The sequence below is a fragment of the Triturus cristatus genome, chromosome 7 (genome assembly GCF_964204655.1).
Source record: "Triturus cristatus chromosome 7, aTriCri1.1, whole genome shotgun sequence".
Classification (NCBI taxonomy): Eukaryota; Metazoa; Chordata; class Amphibia; order Caudata; family Salamandridae; genus Triturus; species Triturus cristatus.
The window spans coordinates 662,390,503-662,410,131 of NC_140590.1; the positions used below are offsets into that span (position 1 = coordinate 662,390,503).

At 43.8% G+C, this 19,629-nt stretch overlaps 1 protein-coding gene across 3 annotated transcripts in view; it reads right to left on the reverse strand.

The window, feature by feature from the left end:
- LOC146810314 (ATP-binding cassette sub-family A member 10-like) overlaps positions 1–19,629 on the reverse strand; it is a 1,546,030-nt gene that overhangs the window by 1,438,823 nt on the left and 87,578 nt on the right. The window lies entirely within an intron of this gene.

The window sequence follows — 19,629 nt, forward strand, 5'->3', positions numbered from 1 at the left end:
GGGAGCTTGTTCCATAGTTTGGTGGTGGCGACCGTAAATGTTCTGTCACCCCAAGAGGCTTTTTTGGTTCGGGGGACAATCAGTAGGTTTGTTGCTGATGAACGTAATGGTCTGGTGGGGTTGTAGGGGCAGAGAGTTTTCCTGAGAAACTCCGGTCCGATGTCGTGGACTGCCTTGTAGGCACTGCACAGCGTCTTGAACTTGGATCGGCTCCTGATGGGCAGCCAGTGAAGCTGTCGTACCACCTTCGATATGGTTTGAATTTGGGGGTGGCAGTCCGAAGTCTGGTGGCTGCATTCTGCACTAGTTGTAACTTGTTGAGGACTCTTTCCTGGGCATTGATGAGTAGACCGTTGCAGTAATCGACCTTGGACATAACTAGTGTGCTAATGAGAGTCTTACCAGCGCTGCTTGGGAGAAAAGGTAGAAATTTCTTTATCATCCTGATAATGTAGAAGGGTGCCGAGACAAATGCATTGGCATGGTGTATGAATGACAGCTTGTCGTCGAACATAACACCTAGATTTCTTACCTTTGAGACGGGGGACAGAGGTGATCCTAACTCTGCTGGCCACCAAGAAGGGGACCAGGCAGGGGAGATGTTACCAAAGATCATCCCCTCCGTCTTGTCAGAGTTTAATTTGAGGCAATTGTTTGCCATCGAAGCACTGATGGCTAGCATTCCATCTTGGACATTTGTCGCAACTGCCCCTCTGCCATTGTGGACCGCTAGCACCAGTTGCGTGTCGTCACCGTATGGTGTTAGGCCCATGTTGTAAGTTTTGATGACCCTCGCCAGGTCCGACACATAGATGTTAAACAAGGTCGGACTCAGCGAAGATCCTCGTGGCACACCACATGGGAGGACAAATGACGGGGAGTTGAAGTCACCGAGCGTCACTAATTGAGTGCGATTGGAAAGGAAGGAGGCCAGGAGGGCCTTGGCTTTATGTGTGATGCCGATGGCTGCGACACGGTCGATCAAGGTTGCGGGGTCGACCGTGTCGAATGCCGCTGAGAGGTCCAGCAGCACGAGGACCGCAGCCCCTCCCCCATCAAGTATCTTCCTGATTTCATCGGATGTTTTTATGAGAGCTGTTTCAGTGCCATGGCCCTTTCTAAAGCCAAGTTGGTTGTTGTCAAATAGTTTGTTTTCGTCAATAGTGTGCTAACTGTGTGTTCATGACCTTTTCAGAGATTTTGCTGGGAATGGGAGACAGGCAATTGGTCTGTAGCTTTTAGTATCTGTGGGATTGAGGTTGTTCTTCTTTAATAGGGGCTTGATGACTGCTTTTTTCCAGATGGAAGGGTACGTGCCTGTCCTGAACATCAAGATGCAGATGTTTGCTAGGTTAGGGCCTATGACGTCAGGAATCAGTTTGAGAGTGGATGGGGGCACGGATCGTTGGGGGATCCGGATTTAACCATGAGAATTAGGTGAGAGATTTGTTCTGGAGAGACTTGACTAAATTCCTCTAGTTTGGGAGCTGTTTGATCCTCGATTGGAATGATTTTGCGGGGGCGAGGAGGGTTTTTGACTTCGCTGGGAGCGCCTGTGGGGTTGTCGGTCATAATGTGGGCTGCAAAGTTGGTGTAGATGTGACTGTCTTTTTCTTGGAAGTAACTGGCCAGCGAGTTACAGAGTGTTTGGGAGGCGATTATGGGGGGGGTGGTCCCTTGTCTTGATAACTTGGTAACTACCTGGAACATCTGTTTGGCGGAATCTTGCGCTGATTCAATTTGTATAAGGTAGTAATTACTTTTTTCGGTGATTAGGAGGTTAGTGCCTCTCTACAGAGGATTTTATGGGCAGGATCATATTTTCGGCGCCAGCGACGTTCTTGGTACATGCATCTTTGTTTCTCAAGTCTTAGTGTCTCTGAGAACCAAGGGGCGGATGGGGTCTTTCTATTGTTGGATACGTTTTTGAGGGGGACCACTGTGTTAACTGCGTTCTGGAGCCATTGTGTGTAGTTGTTGGCTGCAAGTTCGGGGTCGTGTGGCAGGTCTTGCTGAGTGGAGAGCAGGTGGGATTTAAAGTCTAGCGGGGCAATGTTACCCCAAGCTTTGAACTGCCTGGGGGGAAGGAAGTTGGTATGAGGAGGGATGTTCGTTTTAGTTTGGATGTCGAAGAGAACTGCGCAGTGATCTGTCCATGGCAGCGGGAGGACGTTCTTTAGGAAGATTTGCTGATTGTTGGAGAACAGCCCATCCAGTGTGTGGCTGGCGGAGTGTGTGACGGAAGTCACTAAATGTGAGAGGCCTACCGCCTCTAATTCGGCTAAAAGGGCTGACGTATCCTGGTCATCATGGGCTCCTAGATGGAAATTGAAGTCTCCAAGGATGGAGAAATTGCATTCTCCTGCAACTAGCTCTAGTAGGCAGCCCATGGCCGAGAGGAATTCCGTTCGGGAACCTGGCGGGAGGTACAGGAGGATGCCTTTGAACGGAAGGGAGTGGGTGACCATGATCGTGAAGGTGAAGGCTTCACAAATCTTGGTGGGAATTGATGCAGTCCTAACTGAGTATTTATCTCGGTGGATGAGTGCTAGGCCTCCTCCTTTTTTGAGAGTTCTGTCGAATCTACAGGAGGAGTAGCCGTCTGGGGTTGCTGTGCAGAAGTCTGGACCACAAGAGGATTCACCCCAGGTTTCTGTTATGAATAGAAGGTCTAGATTGTAGTTTTCGAGGAGGTTCACTATTTTTTGGGCAGATTTACAAGCCCCTTGTGCCACTTTTGTGCCGCCGTTGCGTCACTTGTGTGACGCAGCGGCGGCGTAAAGCTAGCGCCATGCTGCGACGGAATTACAACGTGACCCATCTGGGAGATGCGTCACATTGTAAAGCCCTGCGCCACATGAAACCTGCATAGAGTGAAATCTACAAAATTTCACTCAGTCACTTTTCCGACGCCGCTGCGTCAAAACCTTATGCTTGCTTGAAGCAGGCGTAAGGCTTGATGCACCATGTTGCCGATTGGCTGGGTTGGAACAGTGCTGGAGTTGTGTCGCGCTCGCGACACGACTCCAACACTGCGCCAACTTTACGCGGGCAGATGCGACACGCACCTGCATTTCCTTGCGCCATGGAACACTGCTTTGTAAATGCTGCACATCCGTGGTGACGCAAGGATTGTAATGCGTGTCACAAGTTTCCTGGCGCATCCCTGCTGATTTGCTGAGTATATGTTTGAGATGTTTACTGGTGTAAGTTATTGTCTTACTGTGAAGATCTGGATTAAAAGGACCAGGGGACATAGCCCTGGGCCCGATCCAGGCGCGAAAGGGCACAAATGGGCTTCGCCAGCGGCGCGCCCACTGCGCCCGTCTGCTGCGCATAGAGATCGGCATTTGGCTTTTATGGTGGGGGAGATGAACTACTAGACTGCTAACCTGTGTGGGATTTCAACCAGAAGTAGAATTCACTTCCGGTATGCGCGTCCAGCTTCCCTCCACTCAATCTGAAAATCAGCGGTGGACCGGGGCAGTGCGCAGGTGAAGTGAAAGGTAAATAACAGTTTAAAAAAAAAGAAATATGTGCAAGTTTAAAAAACAATATCTTGTGGCAATAGCGATTACTCAGTTTTGTGAATGCGCAAAAAGAGGTTGCGGAGCCCTTTACCAGGCACTCCGGTTTAGATATCACTCGGCGTGTTCACCAGTCCTCAGTGCGTCCTTAGTGGGAAAGCTTTGACTATGGCGTAAAAATATCTTCTCCATGGAGAAAAAAACACATGAAACATATATGCCCTTTTGAGAAGCAATTACACATGTAAAATTGCACACCATAAATGGAACTGCTTACACTTGTGAGCACTTCTGGAAATGTCTGACTGGCACGGCATCTTAACTTCTACAATTGTGGATGTAAGAAATTCGGTCAGTGATTGAGGGGGTGAAAATCCTACTCAAGCAACAACCACAATGTTTGTCAGGGTGAACCACAAAGTCCCTAAATGAACCTGTACTTTACCAACTGGTAGCTTGGCACTTAAGAAGTCATATTTAACTTAGAGGCACTGTGTGAATTACACAAACAGGAGTAAAGTGAAAACACCACACAAGAAAAATCCCCAACCAATTTAAAAAAATAGAAAATTATTTAATAAATAAAAATTGACTAAAATGACAACAAGTTAATCAGTAGAACCGGAGATATTCAATTTTAAACATTTAGATAGGTATAGCTCATAAAAACACAAAGCAACACTCACAGTCATCTGGTTGTGCTAGATCGGCGGAAAGTCAGAAGTTGAAGCTGATGCGATGGAGTGTGTGCTGAATATAGGAACCAGGTTAGTCCAGGCAAAAATGTTGCCTTCTCAATGTCCACTGTGTAGAGTACAGTTTGTCGTAGAGGAGACTGCAGAGAACAGGTAGAGTGTCACAGATGGCTGTAGCTGTAGTGCGAAGATCCGGTTGGGCATTGCAGGCAGTTGATGCTGGAGCTTCGCATTGGCAGTCACCATAGGCTGTCATTGCTGTAGCGCAAAGAGCAGATCTTGCATTGTTGGTCATTACTGGCAGCAGAGTCTTGACATGAACGGGAGATTTGCAGTCACGAAGAGCCAAAATCTTCAGGATTTCTCCTTACTTCACAGAATTCACTCTAATGCCAGCAAAGGGTCCTGGATCTGGGGAGACACCTCTTGAGAATCAAGTACTTACTCTAGCAGAAGACATCAGGGGTCAGGCATGTGCAGTTGCATGTCTAGTTGCAGCAAGTCCGCTGGGCAGTTCCAGAGAGGCCTTTGGAGCTTGTTATGTCCCTGTAGCTCAGAACAGGAGGTCAGCCAACTGACCCTTGGAGTCACTCTGGTTAGCCTGGGATCAAGGGAGTAGGTCCAGTCTCCTTCCATGAGAGCAGGGCAAGCCTCAGACAGCAGGGCAGCCCTCTGGAGAGCAAGGAAGGTTCCAAGCAGCAGGGAAGTCCTCTGGTAGCAAAAGTACAGTACTCTGAAGAACAGGACCAGCCTCGACCAGCAGTCCAGTCCTCTGTGTAGCAAGGCAGTCTCTACTCTGTAGTCTACAGGTCCAGGAGTGTACCGATGAGTAGTTCAAGAGGTCCAATATTTATACCTGGTGCCATCCTTTGAAGTGGGCAAATGTTCTAGGTTGCTTCTATATCTGGTTCTGGGAAGTTCTACCTTTCCCCTGCCAAAGCGCCAAGAAGGTGGGGGTGGCAAAGACTAGTGTCAGGGTCTTTTGTGAGTGCTGAATGCAATCCCTTTGAAATATGTGGGGCAGGAAACAGCTCTGCCCCAACCATCCTGACATGATGGTCCATCCTGCCCACCACAAGTCCCCTATTGTTCACAGTCCAGGTCCAATATGCATTCTTACTGGCAGAGCCATTACCTACCCCAGGCAGCTGGAAACTGCTACAAGGCCTTTGAAGTGCTTGGGCAGGAAAATACCAACCTTCTAAAAGTGGCATTTTCAAAATTGTAATCTAAACTTCAACTTTACCATTTAAGAGGATTTTCAAATACAATTCATTTGAGTACAAACATGACATGACATTTCTACCTGTTCCCATTCATAAGTTAGCACTTTATTAAATGTAATAAGGTAACCCAATATCATCATAGGGAAGAGGTAGACCTTACAGTAGTAAAAAATAATATCTGTGTTTTTCAATACCAGGACATATAAACCTCACAAAAACATGTCCCACTTTTTAAATACAATGCACTTTACCCTGCGGGCTGTTTGGGCCCTACCTTAGGGGTGACATATATATTAAGCTACTTGTTTACAAAAAACATAAATAACAAAAATATATCTCATACTTGAAAAGGCCAGACCTATTGACCTAAAGCTCAACATTGTTGCCCTCACTGGTGTAGAAAGAGCATGATTTGGGGCTAGTATGATGCTGTGAGATGGTTTTTGAGCATTTTATGTTTTGTTTAGGTGGGACTTGGCTGCTAATCAGGCCATAAGGGTTATGACTTCATCATTTACACCGCATTCTCACGTCATCTCACAGAGCACTAGTGGTTCTCCATTCTAAGAGCATTTTTTCCTTGCGTATTATTGATTCTGTCTTTGAACTAGGGGATCAGACTGCAGAGAAACCATTCTCCTGATGCTGAGAAAAAGATAGTTGACAGATTCTGTGCATATGTTTTCTTGCTTTCTGGGAACCTTGAAGGAGTAAGGTGTAGATGTTTATTAAACACTCAAATGAAGCAGAGGGTTTGGTGTACAGAAGGCTCATGAATGGTTAGCCTTACTGTGCAACAGTTTATCATACTTTGCACTTGATTTACTCTGCATTATCCAATGCTTTTGATGATGGTTAATGTATTTGGTAGACAATTTACATCCTTTCTCCTTCCTTTGTAACAAAGACCTTTGGCATTGGAGAGCTGTAGTAATGAATTAACATGCAGGGGATATGTAAACCTGAAACTTAGGGTTTGTTTTGTTTAATTCTGATACTCCCCTATCGGTTTCACAAATCTATAAAGATGTCAGCCCTAGTAAACTACATTGTAGATTTCACTCAAGAGATGGTGTTATTTTATTGTTGTTAATGGCCGATATCTTTATAGGGCAATTAATAGCGCATTTTTGTGTTGTGAGTAAATGGTTTGATCATCTGATTTAATGATGTTTATTATCATCTCAGGAGGATGAAAGGCTGAGGTGACCATTGCATTCAGATTGAGGATGTCCACAACAGAATCTACAACATTCAAGTGATGTTTAGATACTTTGGTGCAGTGACATTAAGTATTAATATTTAGCATTATAGCTGTAGGGATTGGTGTTATTATACACAATACAAGTTTGAAACTTAAGCAAAGTTGACTCAACTAAGGTCAATGAAATGAACATGGTTGAGGGATAAGTGCCATGAAGCAGTTCAGTTTGTGGTCTGCAATATGTAAGTCGTTGTTAGAAGTGGGGGTCTCTAGTTGGCTAAGGTAAGTACCTTAGACCAAATAGGGACCCTTGCTTCTAAGTCAGGGAAAGGAAGGACACCTTCTCAGATAGCCCCTGTTCACCCCCTCGGTAGCTTGGCATGAGCAGCCAGGCAAATGTGTAAAGTATTTGCAACCACGCCCTCAGTAACCCAATGATAACACTACAAATGAACTCCACAAGAGTTTCATAAAAAACAATTATATGTTTATATAAAAAGATATAGGAAGAGACCACACAATAAAAATCCAACATATGCGTATTTGTAATTTTTCACCTGGCTGGTAATTAGGCCAGCAAGCCCTTGTAGGTTCTTTTAGTATTAATGAGCAATTCTCGATGATCTAATGCAGTCCTAATGCAATGCTATGCAGTTCGTAATGCAAGAATCAGGCACTTTGTAATGTAAAAATAATGCAGTTCGTTATGCAACAATCAGGCAGTTCATAAAGCCAAAATATTGCAATTCGTAATGCAACAATCAGGCAGTTTGTTATGCAAAAATAATGCAATGCGTAATCCAACAATCAGGCAGTTCGTATTGCCAAAATATTGTACTCCGGCACCGTTCACGGTGCTCTGGATGGTCTTTATGCCACTCTTACTGACTCGTGGTCAGCTACTGCCACAATATGCCCCCAACACAGTTTATGATGGAAAACAAAGTGTAGCTCTACACCCCGGCCGCGGTACTGCCTCTCCTCGGCAAGTACGGGCGGCAAGACGGACTTCAGCGGAGGCTCGCGCTGCAAAGTGGGTAAAGGTCGAGAGCGTTTCTCTCGTAGCCTGCACCCTGCCCCTGCTGCAACACTCATGCCAGCTGTTACCTGGGGGGTACGATCTCACTCTCCTCTCCTCTCCTCGCGGCTTGGGCCTCCGATGCAACTTTGTTGATCTTGGGCAGTGGAACATAGGCTCCCCCCCAAAGGGGATGGTTCGAGGTTCCTCCTTGGCAAAGGCAGACTCGGGCACAGCTCCACTGGGGATGCCGGTCCAGGCCGATGGCAATGACGAAGGTCTCAGGCTGCAACTGGGCACACGCTCACAGCATCGCTGAGACTCACTTAAGCTCTGGGTACCCATGCACACAGGTCTCAGGCTGCACAAAGCACACTCACACAGCGTTGCTGAGACTCACTTGAGCTTCGGGTGTACACGATCACAAGGCAATCCTCACGAAGGTCTTAGGCTGCACAAAGCACATGCACACAGCATCGCTGAGACTCACTTTAGCGTCCGGTGTACACGTTCACAGGGCAATCCTCACGAAGGTCTCAGGCTGCACAAAGCACATGCACACAGTGTCGCTGAGACTCACTTAGACGCCGGGTGCCCACGATCACAGGGCAATCCTCACAAAGGTCTCAGGCTGCATGAAGCACACGCACAGAGCGTCGCTGAGACTCCCTGGGGGCCAAATTGAGCAACCCCTTCAAATCCTCTGCCATGCTAACCATCACCCAATCATCCAGTGCACGCTTGTACTCATCAACACTGTGAGCTGCCACCATTGGAACCGGACTCCACCTGTTTAGCCGTAATGTCCAGTTCCCTCATGCTTAACTCATGAGCTAAGATAATCCTCTTCTCTTCTAAGGCAAGAGTGTTCCTGCTCTCCTCTGCTCGCTTTTCAGTTTCAATGAGCAGCTTCTTCTCTTCTGCTTGAGCTTTAATTTTTAAAACCTCCAACTTATGCTCTCTGACCCTTTGGTTTACCTCCCGCTCCTCTTGGGAAAAACTCCTCCCTAAATGGTTACTACCAGCCCCTGAGGCTGGTCCTTCCACTGGCAAATCCTGTGGACCAAATCCATTCCCTGGGTCATCCTCATCCACCTCAACATCACCTGTCTCCTGAGCCTCTTTGGCTTCCCACCAAGCCCTCAAGGCCGTTTGCAGCTCTTCCTTCTTGGCGCTACTTTTCATGGGACATCCCAAAGCTCTGCAGAATTGCCTCATTTGATCAACTTTGTAGGCAAGCAATGCCTCAATGTCAAACTCCAATTCTGCAACCTCACTGGCTACTTGACTCCTCTGAGATATGATGTGTGGCTTAAAGGTCGCTCAAAAATAGAACCAAAAATCAAAACACAATATGAGGTTGCATCGTGGTCTGCGCTAAACTAGTGATGTACACCAATCACTGTGAGTGAATTTGCAAATACACGTTCAAATCCCCAACCGCTGACCACCAATGTTAGAACTGGGGTTCTCTAGTTGGCTGAGGTAGGTACATTTGGCCAAATAGGGACCCTTGCTTCTAAGTCAGGGAAAGGAAGGACACATTCTCAGATGGCCTCTGTTCACCCCCTCGGTAGCTTGGCACGAGCAGCCAGGCTTAAAGGCAAATGTGTAAAGTATTTGCAACCACGCTCTCAGTAACCCAATGATAACACCACAAATGAACACCACACGAGTTTCATAAAAAACAATTATATGTTTATATAAAAAGATATACGATGAGACCACACGATAAAAATCCAACATATGCTTATTTGTAATATTTTACCTTGCCTGTTATTAGGCCAGCAAGCCCTTGTAGGTTCTTGCAGTATTAATGAGCAATTCTCGATGATCCAATGAAGTCCTAATGCAATGCTATTCAGTTCGTAATGCTTGGCGCTACTTTTCATGGGACATCCCAAAGCTCTGCAGAATTGCCTCAGTTGATCAACTTTGTAAGTAAGCAATGCCTCAATGTCGAACTCCAATTCTGCAACCTCACTGGCTACTTGACTCCTCTGAGACATGATGTGTGGCTTAAAGGTCGCTCAAAAATAGAACCAAAAATCTAAACACAATATGTCAATATGTGGTTGCATTGTGGCAGTTCGTAATGCCAAAATAATGTACTCGGACACCGTTCACGGTGCTCTGGATGGTCTCTATGTCACTCCTACTGACTCGCGGTCAGCTACTGCCAAAATATGCCCCCAACACGGTTTATGATGGAAAACAAAGTGTAGCTCCACATACCGGCCCGGGTACTGCCACTCCTTGACAAGTACGAGCAGCAAGACGGACTCCAGCGGAGGCTCGCGCTGCAAAGCGGGGAAAGGCCAAGAGCGTTTCTTTCATAGCCTATACCCCGCCGCAGACGCGACACACGCACGCCCGCTGAGCATTTTCTGGGGGGTACTATCTCACTCTCCTTTCCTCGTGGCTTGGGCCTCCGATGCGACTTTGTTGATCTTCGGTAGTGTAACACTGGCTCCCCCCTGACGGCGATGGTTCGAGGTTCCTTCTTGGCAAAGGCAGGCTTGGGCCAGTGGCACAGCTCCTCTGGGGATGCCGGTACGGGTCGATGGCAATGATGAAGGTCTCAGGCTGCAACAGGGCACACACACACATCATCGCTGAGACTCACTTAAGCTCCGGGTGCCCACGATCACAGGGCAATCCTCACGAAGGTCTCAGACTGTGATAGAGATCAGGATGTGTATAATATTCCCGCTACCACAGATAGAGTAATCTCACAGTTACACGCACATACATTCATCATACGCTAGGGCCCATTTCACTAACATACGCTCAAATACTCTACCAGCACTAAACCTGTGGAAGGAAAACTCCTAAACACCCTGCATCTGTATCGAGGTCGATAAGACCTGATTATTATGACTGTCCTGATACATAATCTAAACAATCTATACCACAATAATCAAATAAGGTACACAATAATTGACAAGAAATGATAATCAACACCGTATTCAAAAGTATGGTACTTTATCTAAATTAGTCAAAGAAAGCAAATCAGAATAAATCATTTTTCTCATAGTTACCTATTCTAGCTAAATGTCAGAACGGGTCAGGACAAGTCTCTCGGTAAAGTCTCTCAAGACGAAGTCCCTTCAGCATCGATCCTCACCAACGCAGATTCGGTACGCGGCAAAGGCAAATGGTAAGTGGCAAAAACCCTCTCTAGGCTAACATTTCTTATAGTGTCTAAGACAAAGGAAAGATACATTGGAAACATAAAAAAGTTGTAATGTCCGCCGGACCTGCTGAGCAGAGCGAGAAGGAAAGGATGTAGCATCGCTACATTTGAAAATCTCCGCTCAGGAAAAGTTCACAAAATAAAGACTACGGAACAGGAACCAAGAAACAAATTGTATCTTGTTAGTTCTACTTCTCCTCAGCAATCGAGCCACAGTTCACAGTCTTTCTCTAAGGCTCCTTTGTTTCCCAAGACTGCCAAGGACGTTCCATTTCACTTGGAGATCTCCCAAAACTGCTGCTGTCCTCATGGAAAGTTTTCAAACAAGCAAGCAAGGACTATGGTCAGTTAACTTCAGGACCATTTCCAGCAGGGGTCTCCCTCGTCACAGCTTTCATATTATAAATCGAGGCCAGGCTCACAAAATCGGCCATCTTTTCTAGGCCACCATAGGCCACAATAGACCATCTTAATTAAAGAGACAAAAACAATCGTTACCACAGCATAATGATTAAACAGTGTTAACCCCACTAATACCCTTATGTGTATGTATTTATCTAGCTTTTGCAACATAAAAAAGCATTAATTCGGAAAGCGTTTTGTGCTCGAAAATAAACAGCACACAGCAACATTTAAACATGAAAACCCGCACGTTATCGTTAAACAGCACATTTATGCGTACCCACGTGTAACTCTCTCTTATGTTAAGTCAAACAGATTGATTAGTATAAACACACTTGCACAAGACAAACAATTAATAATTAGTCATTAATAAATTAATATAATGAATAGACATGCCAGAGCTTCAAAAGCCAACGAATTTTCAAACTGAAAACTCTGCTCCAGCAATCCCCCCTTTGGTGATTTTATCACCAAATAAACCCAAAAAAAAAATTAGTGAAAATTTAGTCCCATTTTAGGAGAAACCGGAAATGTCTTTTCCTCCTTACACAACATTACACACCAGTCACTCTTTCATCATCCTTCTTTGTCTCTAAGTAAACACTCTCCCTCAATTCTTCTAATTCAATTTCTTGTGGTTCTCTTTTCAACCTCTTGTTTCTCTTTTCTCTATTCAATTTCTTTTTCCCTCTCCTGTTTTTACAACACACACACACTAATCTCAGTATCAATAAAGCAACAATTATACAAGTTAAAGGAAACAATATTCTACCTATAATAGTACTACCTATTCTTGCAATAAAATCCTTAACAGCTATCATCTTATTAGCTATTTTAGTCTATAAACTCTCCGCTTCAAGTGGTACTAATTCTTCATGCAAATCAGTAATATTTTTGATATAGACCTTCAGGTCTTTACTTTCGTCTGGAATGTAAGTGCAACAATGTTGAACTTTCAGCATCCCACAAACTCCACCCTCCTTGGCCAATAGAATATCAAGGGCAAGTCGATTTTGCATAGACATGGCACGTACGGCACTTAATTCCGTATTCACCAAAAGAAACCCTCCAGCGGTATTTGTTGATAAACGATCAACCACTGTCGACAGTTTCCGAATCCCATAAGCATTCAAAGAAATTCCCACTGCTGGAATCAAAACCCCAAAAATATCACCCACTATTTCAGACCAAGTTTCTCTCTTGAAACGCGTTAGTAAATTAATATGCTCTACATCTCTTATCTTATCTACATGAAAGATCTTTGGAAAGACCAGGCCCACATAACACGTGCCATACCAATGGTCAGGCAACTTGTAATAAGCCTTGTTCCCACAAACATAATACACTCCTGGAAAAACTGCATCTTCTCCACCTCTGAAACCCCATCCTGTTGCAATGAAGTATGTATCATGACACTCACTAGTCCCAACAAAGTATGTATCATATTGGGATTTCCTTCTGGTAATGCACAATTTACCCTTTTGTGGTGCATCTAGAGCTAAAGTCGGACTAGCCCCATTTTTCAACTTTTCTCCCATCTCAATGTCCCAAATCGTCTCACTCACTTTATATTCCCCTGTTTTCTCATGCATGTTTAATCTCCTTTCCTCTACCATATCCAGGAAAATTTTCTCCTCTTCTTTCAGATTGCAAGTTAAATTATTCTTAAAAATGTAATCTAATGTTAATCCTTTTTCTTCAATAAAAATTTCACCTAAAGTGTTAGCTTCTTTAGCCGGATTCAGCTCTTTGTTCATTGGCAAGTGCCCAAAAATACTATCTCTGTTAGACATCTTATAATCTATTTTCCCTAACAGATAAAAAACACTACTTAAAACACTACAAGAAATACCATATGTGGCTGGCAAATGGTGATAAGTAACACCTTCTGAAACGGATGCAGGTAACTGCATACTGACATAGCAATCCCTGACTTCCATTGTTTTCACATATTCATATAACAACTTTGAAAAAACATTACTAGAAAAATTATTAATTGATCTATCTTTGTGTATGTAAGTGTTACTAATTCTAATCGGAACTACCCTTTGCGAATTCTCTTCTACATTTGTCACATTCTCTGTATGTATCTCAAATTCAATTTTAAAAGTCACCAATAAAATTAAAACACCCCATAGAAGCATTAATAATCCAGTACAGCAGCAGCACATCCTACACCACCTTTTTAGGAAGGCACATCTATTTTGACTATCCTCTATGTTAGCCATTTTACTACGTTGACCTTATCTCTTGACTTAGCTTCTACTACTCCACTACTGATGTCTCTTCAGTTTCTCCAAATGATTTTTTTCGTTCACTTAATCCAAGCGAATCTTTCTTTCATTCAGTTTGGATACTTGTCATTCTTCTCTTCAACGTCAAATTGTATTAGATCTCCATCAACAAAATCCTCAGTATCTGACTCTTCACCAATGTCAGTCAATAGTACTTTCAGGATTTCACCAGTATCTTTCTCAACCACTTCTCGTACGGTCTCCTCTGGATTTCCTTGACTTTCCACCTCTTCACCTTCAGGCAGTGTCACATACATCCATTCCGGCGACCTATACTTCTGGTTAGGTTTTCTTATCCGTTTGATCTCCTCTGGTTCCTTTGATTCTTTTGATTCTTCTCCTTTTGTTTTTAAATTTTGACTCGATATTTCATTCACTTGTTCTGCTTTTGATGTATTTGCTCTTATTATTCTGTATCTCAGCCTCTTAACTCTGTTGTTAGGCCAACGATCTCCTTTCACAACCTTTTTAGGCCTTATTTCTTTATTACTTCTCTCTCCAATCCAAGTTCTCTTTCTCAGAACTCGACCCTCTGTTTGTTCATTCTCACTCTCATCCAATTCTGTTTCAAGTGCCTCCTGTTTTCGTTTTCTAGCAGCTTTCTTTTTTTCCACAGATTCTTTCACCACTGTTTGAGACTTCCCTACTTCTGTCCCTCCTCGTTTCTCCGACACGCAATCTTCTTGCTGTCTACTTGTCCCTTCACCTAGCTCATCAAGAATGTTCCCTACACCTCCTCGGGGGTCTTCCGCAATCTGTCCCTCTCTATCTTCTTCTGACCCTACTTCTTCAAATATAATCTCAAGTGGTTCTTCAATCTCCTCCTCTTCTGATTCAGGAGTAGTCTCTGTGAAATTTCTCTTTTCCTTTCTTTTTCCTTCACTGCTGCTTTTTGAAACTTCAGGCTCTCTCACAGAATCTGATCTCTTCTCTGATACTCGCAGTGGTTCACTTGAAGACTTTTCTGCTTCTCTCCTCACTGATTCTGTATCTTCTTCATCACTGGAATCTGACTCTTCAAAATACTCTTTACCAGTCCCTTCTTTTGGGTTTGGAACTCTCAGAGTAAGACTCGCATGTACCCAGTGTTTCACTCCAGCACACTTTACTGCAGTTGTCGTGGTCAGAATGACTTGTCTCGGCCTTCCCCACCTTGGAACCAAGCAATTTCTTCTTCTGTGCACCTTAATCCTCACCCAGTCCCCTGGACTTAGATCGTGAGCTTGCTTCTTCTCAAGTGTGGTAGCTTCTTCTCCAACCTGGTGAAACACTGAATGAACTGCGTCAGCCAGGCCTTTACAATAATCCAAAATCATGTCATCAGTTATTGTCACCAACTTATTGACAGGCACAAATGCATGGCGCATTGCACGTCCCATGATTATTTCGTGCGGACTCAAGCCAGTAGTTCTATCTGGAGTAGATCTAATAGTCATCAGCACTAGAGGTAAAACATCTGGCCATTTCATGCCAGTGGCTAAGCACATTTTCCCAATCCTATTCTTGATTGTGCCATTAATCTGCTCAACCACACCAGAAGCCTCTGGTCGGTATGCACAATGTAGCTTCTGCTGTATTTTCAATGCTTCACAAATCAAACCCATCAGTTCATTTTGAAAGTGTCCACCTCTATCAGACTCAATCGTTACTGGGAACCCGTACCTAGGAATCAACTCCCTTAACAGTAACTTTGCCACCGTTATTCCATCATTCCTCCTGGTCGGATAGGCCTCCACCCATCTTGAAAACAAACAGACTACCACTAGAACATACCTCAGTCTGTTCACTTGGGGCATTTCAATGAAATCAATCTGCATTCTCGTAAAAGGACCTCCTTCTCTGCCTATTGTTCGCAGACTCACCACTGTCTTTTTCCCAGTGTTAAATTGCTGACAAACCAAACACCTTTGACAGATGCTTTCTGCAATTGTCCTAAATTTTGCATTGTACCAGGTTTGTTTAAATGACCTAACCATCGCGTCCCTCCCCAAATGTCCCTGGCCATGATACATTCTTGCCATTGACGACAGTATGGAGTTCGGCATTACTGGTCTGCCATCTCTGTAGACCCAAACATGGTCTGTTTCTCTTGGAGCACATCCTGCCTTAATCCAATCTTTCTTCTCTTCCTCTCCTGCCTCATCTTGCAACTGTTTCACTTCATCCCATGTCTCTAAGACATTAGTAAACATCACAGAGAGAAAAGACATTTCCCCCTCTCGGTCCCGATTAATGGACTGATTTGTCTTGGCGCAGTATTGCGCAACATCATTGGCATAACGGTTTCCGACCGTTATAAAATCCTCTCCTTGACCATGGGCAGCACACTTTACAACCGCTAACTCCTTAGGCAGCTGTATCGCCTCAAGTAATTTACCAATCATTTCAGCATTCTTTATTGGAGTTCCACTTGATGTCAAGAAACCTCTTTGTAGCCAAAGCTGGCCAAAATCATGCACCACTCCAAATCCATACTGACTATCAGTCATCACAGTCGTTCTCAAATCTTTCCCAATTTCACAAGCTTTTGTCAATGCCACTAATTCAGCAACTTGCGCAGATTTCACTCCTTTCAATGGCGATGCTTCCATAACCTCTGAAACTTTGCACACCGCATATGCTGCACATAGCACACCATTATCATTTCTCAGGCATGATCCATCCACAAACAACACATGATCACTCTCATGTAAGGGAAGATCCCTTATGTCTGGTCTCGGTTTTGTACAGTACTCAAGCACATCCAAGCAATCATGATCATCTTCCATTTTCACACCCACGTTTTCAATATCCGGCAAGAGTGTCGCTGGATTCACATTCACACATCTCTCAAGAGTCACATTTGATGCTCCCAGAATCACTTTTTCATACTTAGTCAACCGACTATGTGACATGTACTGAGTTCTGCTTCTTGTCAAAAGAATTGCCACATTGTGAGGTACGAATACCCTTACAGTATATCCCATTATGATTCCCTCACTTTGTTCCAGGCTTCTGCATGTTGCAGCCACAGATTTCAGACAACCTGGTAAACCCACAGCTACAGGGTCTAGTGTCGATGAGAAGTACGCAATGGGCCTTCTCAACTGTCCATGCTTCTGGATTAACACTGAAAGTGCACATCCATTTCTCTCACTGCAGTATAACTCGAACTCCTTTCGTAGTCAGGCATACCCAAAGCTGGAGCCTCACACATTCTACTCTTGAGCTCTTCAAATGCTGCCATTTGTTCTGCATCTAGTTCCAATGGGTCTGTCATCTCACTTTTTGTCAATTTAATCAGTGGCTTTGCTATCAGCGAAAAATTAATTATCCACTGACGACAATAACCCACCATACCCAGGAACATTCTCACTTCCCTCTGGGTTTTCGGGGACAGTTTCTCAGACCTTTTTCAATATTATGTCCAAGATAATGCACCTCTTTTTTGCAAAATTGCAATTTGGCTGGAGATACCTTTAACCCTCCATCTGCCAGATGATTCAGTAAAGCTATGGTATCTACTTCACAAGCTTCACGTGTCTTTGATGCCACAAGTAGGTCATCAATATACTGAACTAGCACTGAGTTCTCGGGCATGATCAAGCTTTCCAACGATTTCTTCAATAACTGATTGAATATCGAAGGACTCTCTGTATACCCCTGTGGGATACGACACCATGCTAAAATACGCTGGCCAAACCTAAATGCAAAAATCGGCTGGCTGTCATGATGCAATGGAATTGAAAAGAACGCATGACACAAATCAATCACTGTATACCACTCAGCATCATGTGGAATCTGATACAGGATCACTGATGGATTTGGCACGATAGGACAACATGCCACCACAATTTGATTAATTTTTCTCAAATCCTGCACAATCCTAAATTTGCCATTAGGCTTCTTTAGCCCCATTATCGGTGAATTACACGGGCTACTCAGTAGTTCTCTCAGAACTCCCTGCTGAATCATTTTCTCAATTATAGGAGTTATTCCTTCAATTATTTCTGGTGTCATTTTGTACTGAGGAATGTTAGGATATGTAATTCCCTCCTTCACTGCAATTTTCACTGGATCTACATTATTCATCAATCCCACATCCTCTCCAGAAAAATCCCAAACTACCCTTTTCACTGTATCTCTCAGTTCTCGAGGTAAATCCTCTGGATTAAACACAGCAAATGCACCAATTAACTCACTTTCTCTATTTTCTAGAGTCACTCGGTACAAAACATCCTCATCTGGTGTCTCAAAAGCTATTCCATCCGGTGTACAGAAAATTGTGCAGTTCATTTTGCACAATAGGTCCCTACCTAACAGGTTCACTGGACTTGTGTCACAAACAATAAACCTGTGCATGTCTGAAAATTTCCCTATCTGTACTCTTACTGGTTCAGTAAGACGTGTTCTGATTTGTGTATTGGCTACACCAACTACTTGGATTGCTTCATCCGAGAGAGGAAGATTTCTAACATCTGTTGACCTGACAGTTGATCTTGTCGCACCTGTGTCTACCAAAAAAGTAACACTCTCTTCATTTATTTTCCCATCCACAAATGGTCCTGCCTGGTCTATTTCTAGAGTTGCACCAAGTATGCACTCTTCCTCCTCTCTTCGGCACCGTCAATAATCACCCTCAGACTCACTCCCTTCATTCTTTAACAAGTACTGTTGTACCTGGTTAGAACGCCTTGGTTTGTTTACCTGTTCATCATTGTAGAATCCTGAATCCTGATTATACTTTTGTGACCCTCTATTCTGCGGCAAGGGCGGTTTCGGCTCTTGGCTCTGCTGTCTCACAACTTTCTGTTGTTGCTGCTGTTGATTATTTCCTTCGTTCTGCACCTGTTGATTTAAGGGTTTACCCTCATTATTCACTAATGGTGGATTAGTGCATTCAGACCTCCAATGTCCCAGTTGGCCACAGTTGTGACACGGGAACTTTTTCTTTGCTTCCTCAAGATTCCCCTTTCCTTTCCCTGCATATCTAGGTCTATTCCCTGCATTGTTTCCTGGATTATTCGCCTGTTCTACCAACTGTGCTTCCTGTCTTTCTGCAACTTTCACTTGTGCCCACATTGCTTTCTCTTTCAGCTTTCTTTGTTTTGCTTCAATTTCATCACTGAAGTATTTTGCATGTCTCAGAATCTCATCTATTTTCTTACTCTGCCAATCCACTGTGTGTTCACGAATTCTCTCACCAATTTCAGGTCTCAGGCCATATACAAATCTGTATACAAAATGACTCAAATCTTTATCACCCAGGTGTTCATCTCCACTGAATTGTTTAAATGCCAGTATCAGCCTCTCGTAAAAAGCATGAACTGATTCTTTTGCTTCCTGTTGTGTTCGATCTATCTTGACCCAGTCTGTCTCTTTTGCAGGTACTTTACTCTTCAGGTATACCATCACCTGATCATATTTTCTCATTACTTCTGGATCTGGTGCCCCTGTTCTTGGATCTCTTGGATATTCCTCAGTAGGCCAACTCACAACTATTTTACACTCTGTCCACAAGTCTGCTGGAACAATTATATCAAACAGACTATTCAGGTCAATCCACAGCACTTTTGACAATTTCACAAACCTATCTACCTGCCTGTACCACTCGACGGGCTTTTCTCTCAATCGAGGGAAATCATTCGTAAATGATAAAATATCCTGTCTAGTCCATGGAACATGTACATATCCTCCTCCAGGTATTTCTCTCATAGGATAATTATCCACTGGTTTCTCCTTTTCTCTCACTGGAAATGCTGAATAAGTCGTTCTGTCTTCAGATTCCTCTCTTTTCTTATACCACCTATCCTTCCACTTTTCTACATCACCCCATCTTTGCAATAATGCTACCATTTCTTTAATCTGTCCTGTTCTACCAGTAGCATTCAAATTCTCAATGTCTTTTTCTGTAAAGTCCATCCTGTAGGTTTTTTGTAAAGCTTTCACTTTATCAATGTCAACTCCCTGCTCATTCGCTATCGCTCTTAGCCTGTCATGTGTATTTCTTGCTCTCCAGGTGATGCTTTTACACATAAACATTAACTCACCATCATGATGACTCTTCAGAATTTCTGTTGGAACTGTT